Raw genomic sequence first — 13,967 nt, 5'->3', positions numbered from 1 at the left:
CCCATTAGCAATATGTTTTCCAAGTATTTTCTATGCACAATTTTTCCAAAGATATCTCTGCTGGTGGAGCAACAAATATATCAGTTTCCACACTATCTCTGATTTAATACGTGCTTTTATGTAAGGCTGGAAAATTCCAACTAGATGGAGCAGTCACATAGTGATCAAACTGACATTTACTAGGTTTGTGGGTGCTGCCTCCCTCTCTCTCTCTCTCCCTCTCTCTCTCTCTCTGCTTCTCCCCTGCTCATGTTCGCTTGCTCTCTCTCAAAAAATAAATAAAAACATTTTAAAAAATGAATCCTTGAGATTTATAATTTAGCATATTATTATATCTGAAATTTCCTATATTGGTACAATTACATTCATTAATTGCTGGAATATTTAGTACCTATCAAATATACCTTCCATTCAAACTTCCCACAACTTGCATGCACACACACATATATAACCTAGAGTTGTAGATTCATCTATATTTTCTATTTATTGGAACAAATACTTGACCAAGATAATATTTGCACTAGAACTGACCCAAGTTATGCACTCTGAAGACAAAATCACTGAATTTATGCGGAAAATGCATTCAGCAGGAATGAAAATCAACAAGTATTATATGTGTAACTCTCTGTAGTATACAAGACTCCTTGTACATGCTTCCTATGATATTTTACATTGTTGAATACAAAGGTTAAAAATTAAATTTCTAAAAGAAAAGGCACAAAAGAACAAAGGAGAAAACACCAAAGGCCAATACATGACTTTTACAAGCAGCTCTTACAAATATTGAACTGTAGGGCTTAATAATAAAGCCTCATCTATATTTAAAAGTTATTGTCTATTTGGCTCCTGTTCTGTCCTGTTCAGCCTTCAGCTAAACAGTAAATGAAGTGTCCACATGACAGACTATTCAGCAGAACTGGCACTCTGATTACTTATTTAACAGTTTTATTTATTTAACAATTTTGCCAGATGAATAAACATGTTTTCCATACATTATCTTTATAGACTTGATGATGCAAAGACAATATTATACAATGTCATGCGTGTCTCAAATGATCGCAGTTTTTCTTCTAGAATTCTCAGTGTTAGGTAGAAATATTCATTTATCACGTGCTAGGTCATTTTTTTTCCCCAATAGCAACATGGCCTGAGTTCACGTTTTCAAGTACAATTCATTATTCTGGATAACAGGGGCATCCACCTCCTTGAGGGTCTGCCAAGATTTGCAGGATCTAAAATGCGGTTTGGTAGAGTGAAATGGAAATCAAAAGGCTGCCTTCAGCATTCATGCAGCTCTGTAAGCTGCAGGCAGCCCTTTCATCTATCAATGGGCCTTGGGATTAGAGTTTACAGAGAAACAAGGCTCATCCACTCACTTATTTTTCCCACACAAAATCAGAATTAGGAGGACAGGCAGTGAGAACAAATGGTTGGTTCACTGCCTCTGGCACAGAGGGTCACCGCAACATTTTTTCGGCTTCTATCAGTGGTAAGAAAAATGCACACATTTCCCTCCTTAATAAATGCTGAATAGCCAATACAACTGTAGTGAGCACTTTTTATATTCATTCATTTCTTTTTTAAACACATTTATCAAATGCCTCGTGTGGGGTAGGCATCATTCTATGCACTGGGGACACGGCGCACCGCACAAACCTTCTCGTGGAGCTTCCATTCTAATAGGAACTCATAAATATGTTGGATGGCGACAAGCACTGGGCAAAATGCGCCGAAGGGAAGAGCACTGGAAGGAATTCTGGAGTAAAATCTGCTTGTTTCTGTGGGAAGGAGGGCGAATTAATTTGTTTTTTCCTGTTTTCATTGTAATGGTGATCCAGATCTGGGTGCAACTATTATCAGGAAAATTACTAATAGTAAACCATAATGGATATTTTCCAGTAGGTATATGTGTGCCAGATAAAATATCAGATGCCCAGATAAATCTGAATTTCGGATAAATATAAATACGGCTTCAGTATACGTATGTTTCTGATTAATCACGGTACATTAAAAATGATTATTCATTTGAAATTCAAATTTTACTGGGTGTCCTGTATTTTATTTGCTAAAATGGACAACTTAATCAGGGGCACTTTGTTTTCCTTCAGGTAGGCTGTTACTACATAAGTAGCAGCCTTTCTCTTTTATCTGAGGCTTCCAAATTAGTATAAAAATCATCTAAGCGTTGCTGAAATGAAAGTTGATTTTTTTAAATGTTTACTTATTTTTGAGAGAGAGAGAGGGGCAGAGAGTGACTGGTAGAGGGGCAGAGAGAGAGGGAGACACAGAATCAGAAGCAGGCTCCAGGCTCTGAGCTGTCAGCCCAGAGCCTGACACGGGGCTCACACCCACAAACCTTGAGATCATGACCTGAGGTCAAGTTCAGTGCTTAACCAACTGAGCCACCCAGGCACCCTGCTTAAATAAAGCAGGTTAGGGTTAAATAGGGGGTCAGAGCTGTTGTATTAATATTTCTCAAGACCCACATATTTACACTGAAGTCATGTCACACTATGAGATCCTGGGTGTCCTTTTGTGATGTGAAAGGCAAAGTTTAGTTGATGGGTAATCTGAGATTACAGACTCTACTTATCTGCAGGGGTCCAAATTTCACTGGTTTTTGGTGGGTTTGGTAAAATGCTAAATATTTCCCATTGAAAAATTATTTGCTAAATATAAAATATGAAGATTAACAACAAACATTAATTAAGGAGTGTCTTGAGAAGCCATTTACTTTAGTAGCTGAAAGCTGAATTCAAGACGCTATCCTCTTCTCATCAGCACCGGGGCTGTAAGGAACTTATTAGCGATTTATTAGTAATTGTAAGTTTCAGGGTTGTTTTTGTTCTTGTATGGGAAAATAATACTTAATTCACAAGGTTGTAATGAGGATGAAATCATTTCAGCCAGGAACATAATGTATCACAGTGCCTTGCACATTGTAAGTGTTCAATAAATGGTAGATATTATTAAAGCCCAAACTGTATAACAAATTATGTAGTGTCCTCTGCTTTTCTTTCTTTGACCCTGGCTATAATCGCAGTTCTTGGAGGTAGAAAAACTAATGGGGCTCCCTACAAACTGAACTACTCATCTTAAAGGCAAAATAAAGCCTCTTCAGGCATAAAACAATGTATTTTACCAAAGTTAATCCTAATCTCTAATTCGTCACATAAAAACAACAGATTAACATTTTATACATAAACATGTAGATGACATATACATGTATACGCGTTTTATAGTACCAATGAATCAGCCTCAAAATTTACTTGATTCAATTGGCTATAGGAAAATGAGTCCAAAATCTAAACATCTGCTAAATGGAATACTATCCAAATTGTTGGCTACTGTAAGTAGTTGTAATATTTTCCAATAGAAATTCATCTAAGTCATAATTAAAATGACTGAGGAAATCTTCCAGTTAAGGAGTTGATTACTTTTGAGACTATGTCATAATTTATTTAATTATTATTATGTGACTACATATTTTATACATGATCCTCTTTTTCCTATAAAGTGTGAATAAAATGGGCATTGCCTAAGTAGACAAAAAGCAAAATAACAATGGCACATTTTTTAAATGCTTCTTCGAATATCCTGCAACATAATGTAAGAGGTCGGTAAAAATTGGCCAAATGCATGAATAAATAAGAAATGAAATTTTTTCAATACATAAAGTACTTTTTGAAATAAGTGAAAAATGTTTGAATGAAAACATGAAGCGATGGATAAGGTATATAGAGAAGAAATTCACTTATTTGGGAATAATCTGGATCAGAGGGTATTTCATCACTGTGTGTTTTGTGGTATACTTATCCTTAAAACATAAACAGACACAAGCTAATAAAATTTTTCAGTAAAACGATAAGTTAGATGTCCATGATAATTGATTACAGAGCTTACAGAGTATCATTATGTTTAAGATTAAACCTTTAATTTATTGTGTAATTTCCATAAACTGCTCTTATTGCCTGTGGAAAACATGCTAAGGTCTAAATTTTCAAGGACACCATACTGATTTTTTTAATAATTACAAAGTCTCACATATTTACGATCTCACACATTTCTTCTGAATAAACATTGGAGGGAAAAAAACAATTTTAATATTTAAAAAGTCCCTTCATTTTGCTTTACTAGTGCAAAGAGGCAGCATTATAGTTAACGTTTTGTTCCAGCTGCTTCCAGTAAGAGGACGAGTCACATTGTTCACTCAAACCTCCAATTCCCCAAACTAATAGTGCTAGAAAAGAGGCGAAGGGAATAGACAGAGTTTGAACCTCACCCTAAAGGCTAATAGAAGAAAGTTCTGTCAAACTCCTCCAAGCAGGAGATACCCTAAGCTACACTAAGGCCCAGAATCAAACCCAGGGACTCCTTAGGCATGCTGCTCCATTTGACCTCCACATCACCGTAGGACAAGAAAGGAAGTAACAGTTCCGAAAGTAGTGGGGAAATAGATTAAAAATGTGTTAGGTCAAAATTAGCATTTTGAATCGTGAGAAAAGGGAAAATATAACTGTCAGTAAGGAAAACAGAAAGAGGATGATCTCTACAGAATCTAACCTTGAATTGTAGCTAGGAAACTTACTCATGGTCTCCCTCACTTCAGTGCCTTTTCACTCCATGGAGACTCCCAACTTGGTGTGTTCTCACTGAGGTCTTTGGGGGTCCGTATTGTCGCTAGTGTGTGACCACATTGCAGCTAATGTCAAAGAGGAAGGGGATGCTTAGCCATGGAGAAAGGAAACACTCCATTCAGGCCCTCATGGGATTCAGTGAAAACGAGAAAGTATCAGTCTTTCTAGCCATGAATGCCATGTATCAGTCTTTCTAGCGATGAATCAGGAATGCCTGCCCCCAATTCATTTGGTCCCAAATAAATAAGCAATTAATTCACAGATATAAGGAAAATGGAAACAACCCCAAATGAAATAGAAAATTTGATTTCTGTATCAATAGCAATTCGAGTGTAATAAATTATTACAAATATATCATTTTTGTTATATATATATAAAGCAGATGTTGTATTTTGTCCGTATCTTTTCCAAAGCAATTTTTTTTAATTTTTTTAAAATGTTTTATTTATTTTTGATACAGAGAGAGACAGAGCATGAGACGGGGAGGGGCAGAGAGAGAAGGAGACACAGAATCTGAAGCAGGCTCCAGGCTCTGAGCTGTCAGCACAGAGCCTGACGCGGGGCTCGAACCCACGAACGTGAGATCTGACCTGAGCCGAAGTCGGAGGCTTAACCAACTGAGCCACCCAGGTGCCCCTCCAAAGCAATTTTATCTCACTACTGGTTACTCTTACTAATTCAAATATCTATTAGTGTAACATAAGTCTATAACATATAAATTTTTATCATGTGACGAGAAGCACAACAGAAGACAGAGTAGGTTTTCAGTTTTAAAAACTATGAAAATTTATACTTTCCATATGCATTTGGCAGAATATTTTGAAGGCTGACCATTTGAGAATTTTAAAACTCTTCAGTAACCACCCAAACTATCAAAAGTATGTATATTGTCTTTCCTCTGATTTTATATCTTAAAAAATATTTTTAAATTCTTAAAAAAATATTTTTTGAAAACTATGAAGTAGATAAAAATGTCTGAACAGTCAAAATACAGTTTCCTATATTCATAAGCAAATTCTGGCACATGATTCATGGAAATATCCCACAAGTTTCTCATTTGTTTACTTGAATTATTGCTTTAGTTTATTAACTCAAGTTTGATTAGAGATATCATATTGATAGCGCTAGGTTGGGGATGAAAAGCATCTCTCACTTAAGAACAATAATATTGACATTTTTGAGCTTTTATTATCTGCCAGACCTTATTCTGGACGTTTTACTTATATTATTTCTAATACTCCAGTAGTTACATTATTATCTTAAAGAGATGGAGAGTGAGAGGGCAAGATTGAAAGAACAAGAAAGACAGAGGGAAAGAGAACAAAATTTAGAAATAGAGAAAGGAAGACAGACGGAGAGAGAGAAAGAGAGAGGAGAGAGAGAGAGAGAGAGAGAGAGAGAGAGAGAGAGAGAGAATTAACAACATCGCTAGAAAGTGCAAGACCAGTGCCAACCTCAGGTTTCCTTATTCTGGAGCACATGTTCCTAGGTCCCTGCAGATCATAAGATACCTGCCTATCCCATGCGTTTTTTAAACAACAAACAAACCAAAGCACTAAAAAGCCTTCCAACTGTGCTAGCGTCATGTAAAATTGATAGACTACAGACCAATTTCCCTTCTCTTTTACGCTGCTTGTCACAATGTCAAGACTTCACTGCATGTGGAGTATTGGTAGTGCTGGCTCAAAACACCTGGACTTCTTATTTTAAAACATAATCTACTGCACAATAGTTTTGACTTAGGAAAGACTACTTAAGAGTTACTGTTAGATATGCTATACTTACTTATTTTAAAAAAATTTTTCAATGTTTTATTTAGTTTTGAGACAGAGCATGAGAGGGGGAGGGGCAGAGAGAGGGAGACACAGAATTGGAAGCAGGCTCCAGGCTCTGAGCTGTTAGCACAGAGCCCGACGTGGGTATTGAACCCATGAAGATGAGACCATGACCTGAGCTGAAGTTGGATGCTTAACCGACTGAGCCATCTAGGAGCCCCAAGATACTCTATAGTTATTTCTTAAAGAGCGTCAATCAGAACTCAACATCCTCTTCCAAATGAAGAACCCTCTTTAACTTCTTTTAAAAAATATATTTCCCTATTAAGAAGAGGTCTTGAGAAAATATCCCAGTGAGACACCACTCTTCTTATGATCGGGGGGTACCTTTGCTAAGTCTCAGTGTGCTGTTTTGTGGGGTCCCTGCGTCTACTTTTTGTCCCTACGTACAGTTTCACAATTGTCATATTGTGCTTAGTTGAAGACTACATCCTCAAAATCATACAAAATAAGGTACATTCTTCCTTAACTAAAGCAATTTCTTTTTTCTTTCATGGAATATTTTATTTTATTTTTAAAAATGTTTACATATTTATTTTGAGAGGAAGAGCAGGAGCAGGAGAGGGGCAGAGAGAGAGGGAGAGAATCCTAAACAAGGTCCATGCTGTCAGTGCAAAGCCCAATGCAGGGCTCGATCTCATGAGCCTAAAGATCATGATCTGACCTGAAATCAAGAGTCAGACACTTAGCAAGAGAGCCACTCAGGCTCCTCCATGGAAATTTTAAAATCCAGCTCAAGGGGTGTCTGGGTGTCTCAGTGGATTGAACATCTGACTCTTGATTTCAGCTTAGGTCATGACTCCAGGTCCTGCGTTTAAGCCCCGGTTGGGCTCCACACTCAGCATGGAGCCTGCTTGAGATTCCCTCTTCTCTCTCTCTCTCTCTCTCTCTCTCCCTTTGCCCCTCTTTCCCACTAGCTCTCTCTCTAAAATTTAAAAAATTTAAAAAAGTACAAGTTTTCTTATTTTATGCCAATGTGAAGGGCTTATTATTTGAATACTGAGGAGTGATAATACATCTTTTTATATTAAAACACAAAAACATGAAAAAAAATCAATGAAACCATTGCCTGCACTTTAGAAAGATTATGGTTTAATTCCTTCCTTCCAATGAGCATTTAAATTGAAATTGTTATTATGTTATTTTTAACTGCACTGTTTATTTTCACAGATTAAATGACAAATTTGCTGAAAGTACAGTATATTGCCTGTTTGCAGATCTGACAATGAGTTAGGTTATTACTAATTGCAAAGAAATAAAGAGTTTTCTGGCCAATTAGGAATAAATCTGTAAAAATCCAAAATTCAAGTGAAAATTAGGATTCTGGAATATCATAAGATTTTCATTAATATGCCTCTTATATAACTAAGTGCTTACCAGTTAATACTATTTGTAAATGCCTGATTTGATCTTATAGAAATGCCAAGTTCCCTCCATGTTATTATTCTAAAGCACACACACATTCTCTCTCTCTCTCTTTGTACTAAATCTACCTAATGCTTCAAACTGGTATTGAATCACACAAGTTTTATAAACAGAATTTTCTGTATATGCAAGTAAAGTGAAATACAGAGTGAAGACATGTTGATAATTCAAAATACACTCACACACACACACACACACACACACACACACACACAATCACTATCTTTTCTCAACTGGTCAGCAAGAAATTGGAAATTAGGGAAGATGGGTCTCATGTATTTTTCCATGTATATTAGGTGTGAGGACAGAGTTGAAGCCAACGAATTTGCTTAAATAATTAAGTTTGACTTTAATTCTTATACTAACAACTAACATAATTAAAAACTTACTATGAATCCAGAATTATCTGAAGCGAGTCCCATGTGTTAACCCTTTGCAATCTGTACACGAAGCCTATAGGGGAATAGTCTGGTGCTCGTTCCATGTGGCAGATGACGTCACTGGGGCAGAGAAACTGGCCCAAGTCTCTCAGCCAGCAAATGGAAGAGCCTGATTTGTGCTCTGTCTGTCTAGCTCCATGGCAACTAACCAGTGTCTGTCTTTTGAGGTCTTTAAAAAGTATTTTGTGTTTTCTATACAGATATATCTTGTAGGATATGTAACCAAAGTCTTAAAATTTCAGGAACAAATTTAAACCCTGTCTCCTCCCTTCCCTCTCTCCTTCTCTCTCCACCTCACCCTCCTCCCATTTGACAAAGGTTCTCTTGGAAGTGGTAAAACCCTAATAAGTATAGATTAGATCCTGACAGCAAAAATGGACATAGTCAATGAAAACATAAAGAATCCTAATTTATGCTATATTGAAAGAACCATCAAACCAATAAATAAATAAATAACAATCATGAATCAAAAACTTTAACCCGAACTTCTGTTTAGAACAACAGTAAAAGACCAACATAGAAATCATCATTCAATGTTGAAACAGTGCATTTATAGTGCTGGTTATAAGCACAAACTGAACTTTCAGCGTTGAAATATGATTATTTACTGTACACAGAAATATAACATATATATATATATTTTAGTAAGAAACAATGGTTTTCTATGGGGTAGTGTTGCATGACCAATTCTAATATAAGGTCCACAAATCACTGCTCTAAATTTTATACACAATTAAATATATGCCAGGAATATATTTCCTCATAATATTTGAAGTATATGATTTAATTCACTCAGTGTATTATTAGGGTAAAGCTATCAGATTTAGAAAAAAATTTAAAAATAGATTTAAATTTCAGAAAAACAATAAATATTTCTTAGTCTAAGTACCTTAAATATTACAAGGTATAATGCAATATTGCTATATTTTGGATATACATACATCTCTCCCCAGAATTATTTATATGAAATTTAAATTTAACTGGCCATCCTGTGTTCTACTTGGCAAACTTTAGGGCTATTCAAATTTGGGTATCCATATATTTGCCAGTCACAGAAATCTGAATATTTCCACTGACAGAAATGTATGTCAAATAGCATTAAGGTAAATTTGGGAATTTTAGACAAACAGCTATAGTTTCTTCAAAAATTTCAGATTGTTTTAAAACTCTATGGATAATTTCTTTATTTTCTTTATTTTTATATATTAAGATAAAATAATGTGGGGCACCTGGGTGGCTCCCACAGTTAGGTGTACAACTCTTCATTTCAGCTCAGGTCATGATCTCATGGTTGGTGAGATCCATCCCCACAGTGAGCTTTGTGCTGACAGCGCAGAACCTGCTTTGGATTCTTTCTCTCCCTCTCTCTGACCCTCTCCTACTCACACTCACAGTCTCTCTCTTTCATGCATACCCTCTCTCTCTCTCTCTCTCTCTCTCTCTCTCTCTCTCTCTCACTTTTTCAAAATAAACATAAAAAAAGATAAAAGACATTAGTTTGATTTTATGACTATATGTTCTTTAAAATTAGTAATTATTTCCATGCTTTTCTGTGAGATGGTTTTATTTTGAGCTTAAAAAAAAGAACTTAATGTTATGCTTCTAAGAGTTATTGAAATCAGTAAGCTTATTTTTAGATATGACTAATGATTTATCCATCACTTTTACCAATCTCAAAATATAAACAGGCCATACAAATAGTTTTTTCACCGCTAGGGCATACCACACGTTCAGGGTTAAGTAATGCCATTTCTCCTTGTGGATCCTTAAAGAATGAGTCATGTGACAGCATACAGCTAAAAAAATGCATTTCTTCAGCACACCAGTCAAAGTTGACATTACCCTTACTTTACACTAGGAGGCATATTGCTACTACAGATTTTTCTACTAGAGTATAAACACTTTGTGACCTGTTTAATAAGCTTAAATGCAAGAGAGTATTACTAAAACCTTTTAAGTATCTATAATAAATGAATACTCAAAGCTAATTATTTTTGGGAATTAAGTCATATTTTAAGTTGATGAGATCTAAAACTTTCCAGTGGAGAAACCTTGTGTCTCTGCCTGCTTTACAGCCATCTTTCAACTACATTAAGTAATATTTTATAATTTTATAAAGTCATCTACTTGTATCTTTTTAAAAAATAAAATGACAATAAAATAGAAAATATATTGTGTGTAGTTAATAATAAATACTTTAAAATAATAAGTAAACATGAGTATTTTAAAGTAAAACAATGCAAATACGAGAGCATAAATATCCTTTAATATATACTTTTTATAAGCTTTTATTTAGCAAAACTAAAATAGTGATGCTTTGAAATCACTCATCAGATATAATAAATATGAAAAAAGTCATAAAGTTCTTAGAATTTGAAACTAACATTTTTTAGAATTTATTTTTTCGAATGTATAACAATTTTACATTTTATTTTTTTAATGTTTATTTATTTTTGAGAGAGAGAGAGACAGACCAGGAGTGGGGGAGGGGAAGAGAGACAGGGAGACACAGAATCCAAAGCAGGCTCCCGGCTCTGAGCTGTCAGCACAGAGCCCAACATGGGGTTCAAACTCACCGATCTTGAGACAATGACCTGAGCCAAAGTTGGACACTTAACCAACTGAGCCATCCAGGTACCCCAACAATTTTACATATTAAAAGTCACTATGGTCACTTAAAACTTGACTGGAGACTATATTGCTAAATAATCAATATATGTTTTTCTTATTCTGTACTTTTTCACTATCTAGTAATAATAATGACAAAATATAATGATACCTATAAACTGAGCATGTTATATGCCAATGGCCTGCTGGCCCCAATGTTCAGCGTGTTAGGTCATAGGTTATTTTGATTCCACAGTCTCTGTTCCTAATAACAATTCCACGCTGCTCTCAAAAAAGTCATCAATTATATACAGGACTCTACTCTCCCCAGAGCTTTCAAATATCTTCACTCCACCTTCACCTTTGCCTGCCTTAAATGTTAAGGTTTGTCATGATTTCTTTCTTGGGTTCCTCGTCTCTCCTCATAATTATGATATTTACTCAAAGAATTCCATTTGCCTTCTATTTATTTAGTTTCCAAATTCCAACCCAGAATCATATTCCTACTTCCTAATACTTAAAATATTCATTATTTATGAAGTTAATGTTAATTCCTCACCTGAGTTTATGTCTTATAATCTATTTATTTAATTTCATAATTTTCCAATGTCTCACAAACTAAAATCTTGAAAGGACCATCAGTCTTTCTTTTCCCTTATCTGCTATATCCTATCCTTACCATCATTCAAAATCTGGTCCCAACCTATTTCTCAATCCAGTTTGATTTGTTGTCACACACTCAAACAATTTAACATCAACCATTCACTGAGCATCTACTATGTTTCAGGTTCTGTGCTAGGTGAATACCTGTATCAAATAACTATAATTTTTATAACAATATTTGCATAGATTATTAATAGTCCCATTTTGGAGGTTAAGAATCACAGACCAAGTAGCAGAGCTAATCATATTTGCATGTACTCCAAAGATATTGAACTATTCATTGCTTGCCCAAGTGGCCATGACCTTTAATAGCACCAAGAAGGCTACATTGGCAAGAGTGCTCACACACGTGCACATATGCATATGCACAAACATTAAATTACTTAGACAATTTCTATTCATTCAATGTCACTTCTTTAAAGCATCACTTTATCCAAAGAATCTTTACTGATTACTTATTCAAGACTTATTCTATGCTAAAACCCTCTTTTCTAAGTGTACTTAGCATTAGCATTTATTATAGTTCACTAACGTATTGGCATCCAGTATCTTCTAACAAAATCAGTGTTCATTTTCCTTTCTGTCTATTTTTTTGTCTTCTTTATAGTCTATAAAATGCTCATATCATACTCCTCATAGAAAAAATAATGCAAAACAATTTCAGGAACTTAATATGTCCCCAAAAACCTACTCATAGGCTTTGCCAACTACGGAACTCAAATTAAGAACTTTTGCTGTCCTAGTTTACAGCAATAGAGAGTTTTTGTAAGGATTTTTAAGTCTTGGTTTTAATGTCTATTCTTAGAACCTATCTTAGTACCTGGCACACAGTAGCCTCTACGTGAGTATTTACAGAATGGATAGATAAATTAATAAATAAATAATTAAATCATGGAAAAGTCAAGAGAATAAAGATCTTAAGCAAAAACCTTAAATACTAAGATATATCAGGATAACTGATAACTGAGTCTTATATAGATTATGGTAGACACAGTCTAGGGTGGCCCCCACCTCCTGGAGTTCACAACTATGTGTATCCCCTTCGCTTGAGTGTGGGCAGGACCTGAGACTTGCTTCTAACCGATAGAAAACAGCAATGGTGGTGGAATGTCACTCCTGCGATTAAGTTCTATAAGACTTAATGCTGCTACAAACTCACTATAGAGACTCTGTCTCTCTAGTGGATTTTAAAGAAGTAAGCAGGCATGTAGGAAGCCTGAGTAGCTAGTAGTTGAGGGTGGCCTTTAGGAGCCGAGAGCAGACTCCAGCTAACAATTAGAAAGATCCTGGGGTTCTCAGTCCTATAAGGGCAAGAAAATAAATTTTGCTGACAGTCTGAAAACTCTTAGTAAATTTTTTCAAGGTTTGCATGTAGATGAGATTGTAACCTGGAGGACACCTTGACTGTAGGCTTTTGAGACCCTAAACAAAGAACTCAGCCAAGCTATGTTCAGACTCTTGACTTAAAGCTACTATGACATTATGAATGTGTGTTGCTGTAAGGCACTAAGTGTTGTAATCAGCAAAAGAACACAGAAGATAGATAGATAGATGATAGAAAGATAGATATGGAGGTGAGTAGATATATATTTGGTTTGTAATCTAGATGATTCTACTCTAGAAAACATTCTGCCCTCTCTGATTTTGAAGGTGAAAATGATAACAATAGATAAGTTTTGAATTTAGGTTTAGAAAAATATATTTAATAAAGCAAAATTTTAAAGTGTCATAGGATTACAAGGGCAATAAAATTATTTTTTTAAGTTGCTGAGTTTCTGGCAACTTCCTTCCCCTTAAACTCAAATCACAGTTAGACTGACTACCTTTTCTTCATAGCGTTCTCCAAGGAACTCTACATTTATTAATTCAGGGCCCTCTATGGCAGGATCACCATGATGGATTATGAAAATCTCATGGGGAAATGAGCACAACAGGTGACAATATAAAACTTCTGAACAATTTTCTTTAGTTCATATAATTAGCTCAACCCAGGCTACTTAGAAAAAAATATAAATACAGTTCATAAAACCATTTAATACAATACTGTATCAAAAAAAGTCAAATTCATGTTTCATTCCCAAAGCATATTATGATTAGTGATCTTTGTACCCTGCAGGTTAGTAGCAGCACAAATTCATAGGACTGGAATTTAGATTTATTACTTTTTCTGATTTTTTAAAAATTATTTTTTACTTTATTTACTTGTTTTTTTCTCCCCAAAGAGACAGTCTGTCTTTCATGCCATACGTTTTAAATTCTCAATATTTCTTAGTATATAAACTGATGGGAAGAATATTTTAATATAAATTTTTACTCAATACAACAAATATATACTTAGTAAGAATGAATTTTTTTCTCAG

The 13,967-nt window shown here is 35.0% G+C and overlaps 1 protein-coding gene across 5 annotated transcripts in view; it reads right to left on the bottom strand.

The window, feature by feature from the left end:
* Window positions 1–13,967, bottom strand: part of PCDH9 (protocadherin 9) — an 886,464-nt gene that overhangs the window by 281,022 nt on the left and 591,475 nt on the right. The gene's annotated exons all lie outside the window — the stretch shown is intronic.

This window comes from Suricata suricatta, chromosome 4 (assembly GCF_006229205.1).
Source record: "Suricata suricatta isolate VVHF042 chromosome 4, meerkat_22Aug2017_6uvM2_HiC, whole genome shotgun sequence".
Lineage (NCBI taxonomy): Eukaryota > Metazoa > Chordata > Mammalia > Carnivora > Herpestidae > Suricata > Suricata suricatta.
Note: the sequence above shows the minus strand (reverse complement) of the source record. Positions and strands in the feature narration are given on the sequence as shown.